The sequence below is a fragment of the Camelus dromedarius genome, chromosome 5, assembly GCF_036321535.1.
Source record: "Camelus dromedarius isolate mCamDro1 chromosome 5, mCamDro1.pat, whole genome shotgun sequence".
In the NCBI taxonomy this organism is placed as follows: Eukaryota; Metazoa; Chordata; class Mammalia; order Artiodactyla; family Camelidae; genus Camelus; species Camelus dromedarius.
In genome coordinates, this window is record NC_087440.1 from 22,332,354 (window position 1) to 22,342,810 (window position 10,457).

Here is a 10,457-nt window from a genome sequence, read left to right on the forward strand (position 1 = left end):
GCCGCTGTCTCAGTGTTATTTCCTGGAGCGGTCAGTACATTGCTCCTTCAAGGCCCAACAGTTAAGATAGAGACGGGTTGGGTACCAAAGGAATGAAGCTAGATTGAAAGATGGGGGGCTGGACTAGATGGGACAGTGTGATGGAAACTGGACTAGGGGGCAGGTTTGGGGCTCCCCACTTGGGGCTTAGCTGGTTCCCAGGAGAGCTAGCGTGGGAAGCAGCCTGGAAACGGGTTTCCCCAGGTGTCAGCGCCAGAGCTGCTTTCCCATGACCTCACCGGGGCGGGTGGTGCCCCTCCTCTCTCCCCCTCCCTTCTAGAGCACATTGCTCAGCACTGGGCTCTGGGGCAACCCTGAGCCTTCTAACCTTCCAGCTCTATTCCTTCCAACAGTCCATAGGGCCCAGGGTCTCAGGTTGGGGGACCCCCCTGGTTCAGACCCTGAGAATGAAGTTAACCTCATACAGCTTAAACCTCAGCCACTGACCAAACTTCTTGGACTTGGGTTGATTGGACCCAGTCTTCAGCCTTGGCACTTAAAGTCCACATAAGGACTAGTGAATGTCAGGGAGCCAGTTGTCAGTAATTTAAATAGAAATTTAGTCCCAGAAATCCTTTGGGAGGGAGTGTTCATTGAGTGAGGACTTGGGGAAGAGCAGGAATCCAGAGAACATCCCCTGGAAGTGGAGCTGGAAGGAACTTAAAAGGGCCCTTTTGGGATGGGAGTGGAGGTGGGGAAACCACTATTTTACCCATAAGGAAAGAGACTCAGAGAAGAAAGGTAATATCTCAAGTGAAGTATTACTAAGTGGCTATACAAATTCTTGAGTTGGTACATAGGTAAGTGTTATTCAAGTGGAGAGAGATTTCTAAGGCACACCTGCGACACCTGCTAAAGGCAGCTGAGGGCCAGGTGAACCCTCTGTCCCAGCCCTGCTCCCTCTGCAGGAAGTTACAGCTGTGTGTGTGTGTGTGAGAGAGAGAGAGAGAGAGAGAGCATGCCGAGGGACAGAAATCCTAGCCAAGTGAAACCTCACATAATCCCCAAGTTTAATTTCATCCAAGACTGTCCAGCTCCTGCCCCACCAGGTCCCATCCCCCAGAGTTCCAGCTTTGTCTCCCGTTGCCCCCTTGCCCCTGCGGGTGGAGGTGCTGAGCTGCACCACTGAAGCCAGGTCTTGAGGGGTCCCCAGTTCCATGGCCTGCTGTTAACCTCAACCCAGCCTGACACACTCCCCTTTGAGGCAGAGACCCTGGTTCAAGTTCAGGCTCCAGCATCAACCATGACCTTAGGCAAATTTTTCTGCTTCTCTGTGCCTGTTTCCTCATTTGCAAAATGAAAGACTGGATTAGAGGTTTTCAAACTGCTCTAAGGGGCCATAGAGATGCCATGGGTTGGGGGAGGAAGCCCAATCAGGTGATCTTTGGGCCCCTCATTCTCTAATTCTCTGATGGTACCAGCACATTCATGTCACTCTGTCTCCTCTCCTGCTGGGTCACTGAGCCTGATCAGCCTCACCGCTATGCCGGCCTGGCCGGCCGGGCCCCTCCCTGACTCAAGACTCTTACCAGTTCTCACTGCCTGCAATGGACTCCCAGCCTCTCAGCACGGCATTCCAGGCCTTCTCAAATCTGACACCAACCAGGACAAGGCCAGCTTGCTCCAGGGATCCCTACTCTCTGATCCTCAATAAATTCTTACTTCTGACTCCAATTCTTTGATTTTTCCTCTAGTTTAGGAAGTGCTCCCACCCCACCCCCAAAATGCCCCATTTCTTCTTTTGCCGTCTTCCAGTCAGTCCCCCTTCTCCAGGACCTGTGTTAGTGACCCTGAGGATCAAGTTCAGCTCCAGGTTTGTGTTACTGAGGTCTGGAGACAGGCCTATGAGCAACGGCTTGCTGGAAAGTTCCTCTGAGGCACGGAGACCCCATTCCCAGCAGAACAAGAGGGCGTTACCTCTGATTTCCAAACCCACCATCTCACTCTGCTTCTCTCTCTATAATACAGTCTCTCTCTCTCTCCTTCATTTGCCTTTTTTTCTCTACTTTCTGCACTCTTGAATCTAAACTTAAAGGAATATTGATCATGTTCACTGGATAAAAGTGTATGTTTCTTACATATACATTCTTACATAAGTCATATATACATATTTATATCGATGAGGATCGATGTAAATTGTTTTTAAGGTTTGTGTAAACCAACTCTTAGTTGATTTTTTAATGTTTATTTTATTTTTAATTGAAGTATAGTTGATTTACAATATTTTGTTAGTTTATGGTGTATAGCATAGTGACTCATTTATACATATATATATTCCTTTTCACATTCTTTTTCATTATAGGCTACTATATGGTATTGAATATAGTTCCCTGTGCTAGACAGTAGGACCTTGTTGCTTGTCTATTAAATGTTTATTTTCTTTTCCCATAATAAATACTCAAAGAAAAATTGAAAACTCCAAAGAACTAGAAGACTGAAAATTTACCAATAGTCTTAATTCCCAAAGATAATCAGTAGTAACATTTTGATGTACTTCCTTCTAGTTTTTTCTTCTATGCATATTTTAAAAGTATTTCTTGTGGTTATGCTGTATATACAATTTTGTATTTTTTGGTTTTTTTCATTTAAATTTTTAAGTGTTAAATTAAAAAAGAAAGAAAACAAATATAAACAAAGAAAAAAACCAAAAAAAAGAATGAAAATTTAACAGTGTTTTCTCATATTATTATAAACTGTGACTAGAATCTGTAACCATATGTGCATGTTTGCTTACTGGTTCACCCTGACTATAATTTCTTCAACTCGATCCCTATTTGGGGGCATTTAGGTTGTTTTCTTTAAATCATTTTTTCTTTTGTAAATGAGACTAGATCTACAGTTGATTATTGTGCTGATGACCATCTACAGAAAAAATGTTCTTCATCTTTGCCTTGGAGTCTGGACCCGCATATAATCCCGAGTGGCTCTGATGAGGGAGCTTGGGTTTCTGTGTCTGTGTGACTCGTGGAAGGGGGCTCTTTCTATTGGAGCATGACTAGCAGATAGTGGGTGGTCAATAAATACTAAAGGATGACAAGGTATTGTATATATTAGATATTTGTGTTCATGTCTATTTCTCTGCATCCCTGTTTTTGCTCTTTTTGTGCATTGAAAGTGGGTATTCCCTCTGTGCAAAACTCTGAATCATTCCATATATGTGCAAGTTTGTGTGTCTGTAAAGGTGGGTGTCTATATTTATGTGAGATGTGTATAGCTCTGCCTGTGTGTGTGTATCCTCACGTCTGCCCTGAGTGTGTGTTATACCCAACCCTGTGTGTGTGTCTGGGTGTGTGTCTGGGTGTGTCTGTTGGTCTCTGTGCCTGTGTGTGCACATCTAGGTTGGGCCTTGTTTTGGGGGACCATGTGTCTGTGTCTGTGTGTGCCCAGGCTCAATTCTGTGTGGATCTGTAGGGGGACTATCTCCATGTGCATCTTTGTGTTGGGTGTGTGTGCTGGGCCTGGGCTGGTGTGTGAGTGTGCTAACAGCTAGGGGAGCTGGGCCTCGCTTGCTTTCCCCCTGGGAGCAGAGTAGTGCCCAGGGCGCAGGTGACGCACCCTCTGAGCTCCTCATTCTCCTGGGAACCAGCTTGGGAGAGTGAGTGAGACCGAGAGCAGACTGCGTCAGGAGCACCGGCCCCTTTTGCAACCAGCCCAGGCCCCAGGCGGTAACAAGGCTCTCAGGTCAGACCTGCCCACTGAGCCTGGCTGCCAGGAAACTCCCGCTCCCAGCAGGGCTGCGCTGTCAGCGCCCTCCTTGGGCCTGGGCCAAATCCTCCGGTAAGCAGCACTCAGCCAGCCAAGGGGCCACATTAGTCATGCTGTGGCAACAGTAGGGAGTGACTTCCTGGGCCTGGGCAGTGCTGGCTGTGGGGGGGGGGGGGGGGAGAAGCACTAGTCCCTGCATGCAGCAATGCTTAGGCGCCCTGTCTCCTCCATTACCACCTTCCAGTCTTAACAACTGAACTTCAGGATTGGTCAGATGGCTCTCATTAGCTCCAATACTCAGATGAGAAGACTGAAGCACAGAGCCACGTGACCAAGGTGAAGCAGATGGGGCTTGGGCCTGGGTTTCCTGACCCTGGGTCCAGGCTTCTTTCTGGTGTGCTGCCTGGGGGTTCTGCCCCCTAGAAATGGTTTTCTTAGAGGGCAGGGCTGGGAGGCATAGTTTATGGGACAGATTAGGTTGTCCTAGGCTGGGGAGTGGGGCAGAGGGAGAAAGGGCTGCAGGTGGGAGGCGAGGAGAGATATTAGCAATGAACCAGGCCGGCCCTCCTAGTGGAATGTTCTCAAGGCTGTCTCCACTGAACAGAGATTTGTCCCCTAACTGGGATGACCATGGAATTTATTGTCAGACTCAGGATATTTTTGAGATTGAATGGGAACTCTATTAATAATGTGGGTTTCTGTTCAACCTACTCAAACCCTGCCGGAAGGCAGAGTTGATCACTGTCACCAGCTCCATGACCTCCTTGACCTTCATCTGCACCAATCTGCCTCTCTCCCCAGGTGTCCAGATGACTCCTTGGCCCCTTGGCAGTGAGAGGCAGTAGGGGAGCCTTTGGGCCTGGTGTGGGCGTGGGGATTCCCTGAGGTCCCTTAAATCTGGCAGAAAAGCAGGCAGCACAGTCCCCACCCAGGGACACTTGACCCATGACGACTTCTCCCCTAGATCCGTATTCTCCGTGGCCATGTCCTGTTGTCTCTGCCCCTCTCCTCTCCCTCCCCACCACCCAGCACCAGCTGGGGAGCAAACAGTTCTCCCCTCCAGGGATGGGCGAGATCACTCTCTGGGTGAGACAGGGGACCCTCGATTCCTGAGGCTGTATGCATTTTTCTACCTATGCCACCGTTACACCCCCGCCCAAGGGGCCATGTGCTCTGCTGACCCTCACATCTCCCACGGGACCTCCTGTTCCAACCCCATCCCTGACTTGCTGGGCGACTTTGGGCAAATTATTGCCTTCTTTCTTGTCTGAGTTTCTCCCAGTTGTGAAGTGGGGCGAGTACTCTCTGCCCCTCCCTGGCTCCCAGGGGACCTGCAGGGATAAGCCAGATAATAGCGGGGAACTGATTTGGAGGAAGCTATCGAGAGCTAAGCGAGAGGTATCAGTACTGGCCTGTGTTTACAGGGGCGTGGACCTTGGGTTCCCAGCCTCCTGAGGCTTGGGACCAGCCCTGACAGCTTCTTGGCCTGGCTCCTGTCTCCTTTGTCCCACTTCCAGAGAAAGGACAGAAACTGAACCTAGGAGTCTGGTCGTCTGCGGAAGATGAGACATCAGAGCAAAAAGGTTGGGGCTTAGGCCTCCTGGCCCAGCTCTGAGCCCAACCACTGGCTGTGTGACCTTGGGTCAGTCACTGCCCCTCTCTGGGCCCCAACAACTTGACTCTGACAGCCTCCCCCAGCTGTGCATTCAGGGGGCCCTAGAGCCTGTAACCTGAGGTAAATACCATAGTTTTGGGATAGAAAGGATCTTGCCATCTTGTCCATGTTCTTTACTTTTCATAGACCACTATGGGATCTCCGGGGACCAGAGACTAACCCTGGTCAACCTGGTTAACCTGGGGTCATAAACTGGTTGCAAAGGGGATCATGCAGGAAAGGGTAAGTGGGTCAGAGAAAACCCACTGGGAAGACAACCCCAAATTAATGAGTGGTCAACAGTGTAATCCTTTGTATTCCATCGGTGTTTGATCGTCCCTTGAACCTCGAGCCTCTCCCTCCACATGTAAAACCCAGCCTGGGCCTCTCCTCAACCCCTAGCTCTCTGTGGCGAGGGTGCTGGCTCTCCTTCTCTTCCCCACTACTCCCACAGCAGCCTCCAGCCCCACTCTGCTCCCAGCCCCCGCTAGGTGTTTCCACCTGGCTCCTTAACCATCCATGATGGTCAGCTGTCTCCTCACTCCCAGCATCCTTTCACAGCTGGCTGTGAAACTCCTTGCCTTTGAGCTCTCTCTTCGTGGGTCTCCTCTCTGCCCCTCCGACCACTTTCTCCTCCTCTGCTTCCTCTTCTCCAGGAAGAGGCTCTGTCCTCACTTTCTTCTCTCCTTTCTAGGTCCATGCTCTCTCTCCCACAGTAATCTCCCCTCTCCCCGTGTTTCACCCTCACACCACATACTCCCAAGTCCAGGAGCTCCAGCCCCGCCACCAGGCCCACACCCTCACCTCTGGAGTGTTCGGGCCGCACAAAGACACACCTGCTGCTGGAACACAGAACTAGGTGTTGGGCCCAAAGACTGCAAGATTCGTATGTTTTTGCCTCGTTCCTAGACCTATTTTATGTTCCTTCTTGCTTTTTCTTTTTTAAAAAATCTTGTTCCTACTTTATACTCATGTTATCTCATAGTTTATAGACCCCTTTAAATTGCCTTTAAATCCTTCCCCAGTGAGGCAAGGCAAAAGCAAACAAAAACTAAGTAACCAACAATAAAATCAATAAAACTAGTTTTCATCTGGTACCTGCTGGCCATCTGGTAACTTCTGCCTAGTTCTCCTGAAGCTCCTCCACTGGACCCTGTTCCTGCAGGTGGCACTGCCAGGCTCCCGGGACAGAAAACCTGAAGGATCCACTGACTCAGTTTCCTCTGGGCACAAGCCGGTCACCACGTCCCAAAGCTTCTCCCTTCCTCAGATCTCCAGACACACGCTCCCCTTTTCCATCCCCACTGTCTCTGTCCCACCTCAGAGCTTCGTGGTCTGATGATTTGTTTCTTTCCAAAACAGATCTCAAGACTTTTTCAAAAAATAACTTTTTCTTATTACACGAGCAATAGACACTCATAGAAAATTTAGAAAATGAAGGTTGACAAAAAGAAGAAAATGAAAACCACCATTTTGTTCTCAAGAGAGAAGACACTTTGAACTTTTCGGTAAATATCTTTTTTCAGTTTTGTTTCTCTAAAACATACAGCCTTAAAGAAGTTTTTGTTGTTGGTTTTGTTTTAGCCTCATAACAAGGGGCCTCTCGATTTCTCTCCCAGTCTATGTTCTTGGTCTTCCTGGTTCTGGGCTCTGCTGATAGAACCCCTGGGAGCCACTGCAGGTTGAGGAGGGGAGAAGGTGCTCCCGGAGAGTCCGGGCAACCCCCTCCTCCCCCGAGGCTGACTCAGGCTTCCTGGTTTGGGGCTTCAGGTGGTGCTTTTGACCACAGCCCCTCCCAGGGGGAGCTGGGAAGTGCTTTCCCAGGCTTCAGTTAGCTGTGGTGGGTGGAGAAGAGAGTGGTCTTGTGCAATAGGGTAAACCGCTCCTCATTCAGGGCTGTTTGTTTAAGTGGGCAGGGATGGGTTTGGGAGAAACAACCCAGGTTTTGTCACTGTTTACTTGAACTGTTTGGACCAAGAAGTTTTGGAGAAAAACTCTCCCATATAAGGAGGGCCAGGTGGGTTATAAGGGATAAGATGCTGCGTGTCCCAAAGTTAAAGGCTCGAGGGCGCAGGCCAGCACAAACCTTGGGAGCCACAGGGAGGGAGGGGGTTGGGGACGGTGAGTGCAAGAAGGGCTCAAGAGGACCTAGCGCCCAAATTGCTGCAGGAATGTGGGCCCCTGAGATTGCCAGTATCCCAAGTTTTCACAAGAAGCTAGAAATACGGATTTTTTTAAAATAAAGTTTCCTAACTCTTTAAATGTTAGTAACTAATTACAGAAATTTAACCACTGTTTGGGTCACAGCCCCATTGGCTGCCAGTGTGCAACCTTTCCAACAAGCCTTTACTTACTGCACATCTGCTGTGTACTTCACATAGGTTACTCTGCCTAAGTTACTCAGTGTGGATTCCTCCTCCTTTCCCTCATTCCTGCGTTGCGACCTTTAGTGATATAGCTGACTTACCTGTCCACTCCTTAAAGCTGAGTTTGGAGAACTCCTTCCCCTGTCTCCCTGCTCAAATCCCCAGTGCCCACCAACGTGACCTCTACCCACCAACCTCCCAGCTTTTCCTCCCAATGCTTGAGCCAAACAGAGCAGCTTGCTGACCCCAATCAAAGCAAGACCCATGACCTCCACTGCCCAGATTTTGCTCACTCTGATTTTGTTATGCCTGGAACACCCAGACCCACCTGCTCATTTCATTTTGTACCTCCTTCATGCAGCCCTTTCTCAATCTCCTCCTAATCTCCATGGCTTGACCAGCCTCTGTTTTATTCAACAGCCATTTGTGGGATATCTTGTATACGCAAGTAGATCCTGGCATGGTGGATGCTAAGGTAAATAAGACCTGGTCCCCATCTCTGCCCCGAGGTGCCTCATCCCAGTGAGGGCAGACAAATGCTAACATGGGCCATACATGTGTGACAGAGCTGTGTACAGAGGATGGAGAGGACAGGGATAAACTCTGGGGAAAAGGGGAGGCTCTTTGAACTGGATCACGGAGTAAGTAGGAGCTTTCCAGGGGCAAAGAAGTATTTGAGATAGAGGTAACTGCCTGTGCAAAGGAATGGAAATGTGACAGTTTTGAGACTAGGAGTTACTTGGGTAGGGATGGAGCAGAGGGACAGCTGGGGAAGTCTCAGTGGTTTGGGGACCAAGTTGTTTTGTTACGGTATTTGCATTCCTTACGCCAGCACTCCAGAGTGGAAGCTGCAGAAGAGCAGGTGCTGCATCTTAGCTTTCATTGCTCCACACCTGCCACCTGCCTCGGGGTGTGTACTCTGGATCAAAACCTTGCAGCACAGTGCTTAGCAGTGGTGAGAGCACCCCCTAGTGGCCTCTGTGCAATCCCACCTCCTGTCACCCAGCTGACCCAGCCATGCCCTCCATCCGAGCAGCTCTTCCTGGAGAAGGTGCTTCGTCTGCCATGGTCTCACCTCAACTCCACCCCTCCCTAAGAGAAGGATGTCCCCTTTAGTCCAACACTTATTAACCTCTTATTCTGTGCTGGTTACTCTTCTAGGCATTGGGACACAGAATTTACCTCAGCCCTGGAAGTGCTCATAGAGAACCAAGGGATAATGAGGGTTGTTCCCAGTCCTGGGGGCGGGGGGAACCCAGAGGGATGGAGCCCATTTTGAGCCTCGATGGAAAGATGAATGGCTAGTAAAGTAGGAAGCAAAAATACAGTGCCCCATGAAATGGGAACAGCCAAAGCACGGGAATGGGCCCCACCTCCTGCTGTCTACTCAATGTTTATTGAACCACTACCATTTACTAAGGTCATAGAGGATGTGTGGGGTGCCAGAGACGCATAGGTGACTAAGATGCCATCTGCATCTCCAGGAGTCCACAACCCAGCGGCAAGACAGGTAAGTGAACAGAACGGAAAAGGGGGCGTACTCTTTGTTGAGCATCCTGTTAGCAGACACAGGGGTGTGGAGCAGGGCATGCCCCAGAGCAGGGTGTGAGCTGTGTGTGTGTGTGCGGGAGGATTTCAGGAATGAGAACTGGAGTTTAGGCTGAAAGATGAGAAAGAGGGAGGTGGTCCAGGCTGAGTACAAAAGATACAAGAACACAGAGGTGAGAGGTTACCCATCAAAAGGAGGCCCATCCTGGGCTTCTTGTAAAGTTCTGCATCTTAATCTGGGTGCTGGGCTTCTGGGTGTGTGCAGTCATGGAAATTCATTGAGCTGTACATTTACCTTGCTTGCACTTCAGCCCTTTAAAAGGAGCCCCCAACCTCCCGCATCGCCATTTTATTTTTCTGTAGAGCACTTATCACAATCTAAAAGTACTTCTTTTCTAAGACTAGACTCTGGCGCCATAATGTTAGGGTTTGAATCAGTCCTCTCGTACCAGCTCTAGGACCTTAGGGACTGAAATTTGCTGAGTCAGTTTCCTCACCTGTAAAACGAGGATAATAGAGGTACCTTCATCCCAGGGCAGTGTGCTGAGGCCATCTCCTGAGAGACGTACAGCACTTACATGGGGTTTCCAATGTGCTGATCTTGACCATACCAAATTTCTAATGACTGGTGTTGCCTGGCTCAGAGGCACTCAATAGTTTGTTGAACAAATGAAGAAACAAATTCAAAGGATGATTTTTTTTTTTTTTGGCCCCAGGAGGTAGCTCAAACAGAGGGGTGCGGGTTGGAGGGGAGCACCTCAATTAAAGGCTCCTTCCTGGGCAGGAGCTCAGAGCCTGGGGAGCAGCTACACTCCTGTGAAGAAGCAAAGGCTTCGATGGGTGGCCACATGGGACCCTGTCCCCAAACCAAAAGGAGTAGACATAAGAATCAGGGTTCAAGCCTGTACACTCTCCCTCCCCTGCCATCCTTAACTACACACTGCAGTTAAAACTGGCCTCAGCTACTGAACAGGCTCATTGACAAGCTCAAGCCAGGAAGAAACAGTGCCCCAGCCTCCCTAGGCCCCCTACTTCCACAGCCCTCTGTCCCCTCCCCTCCCTTCTTCTCCCCCTCCTCCTCTTCTCTTCCCTCCCCTCTGGTGGTCAGACTTGGCACTTCTCCCTGCCCCCAGGGGCCAGGGCTA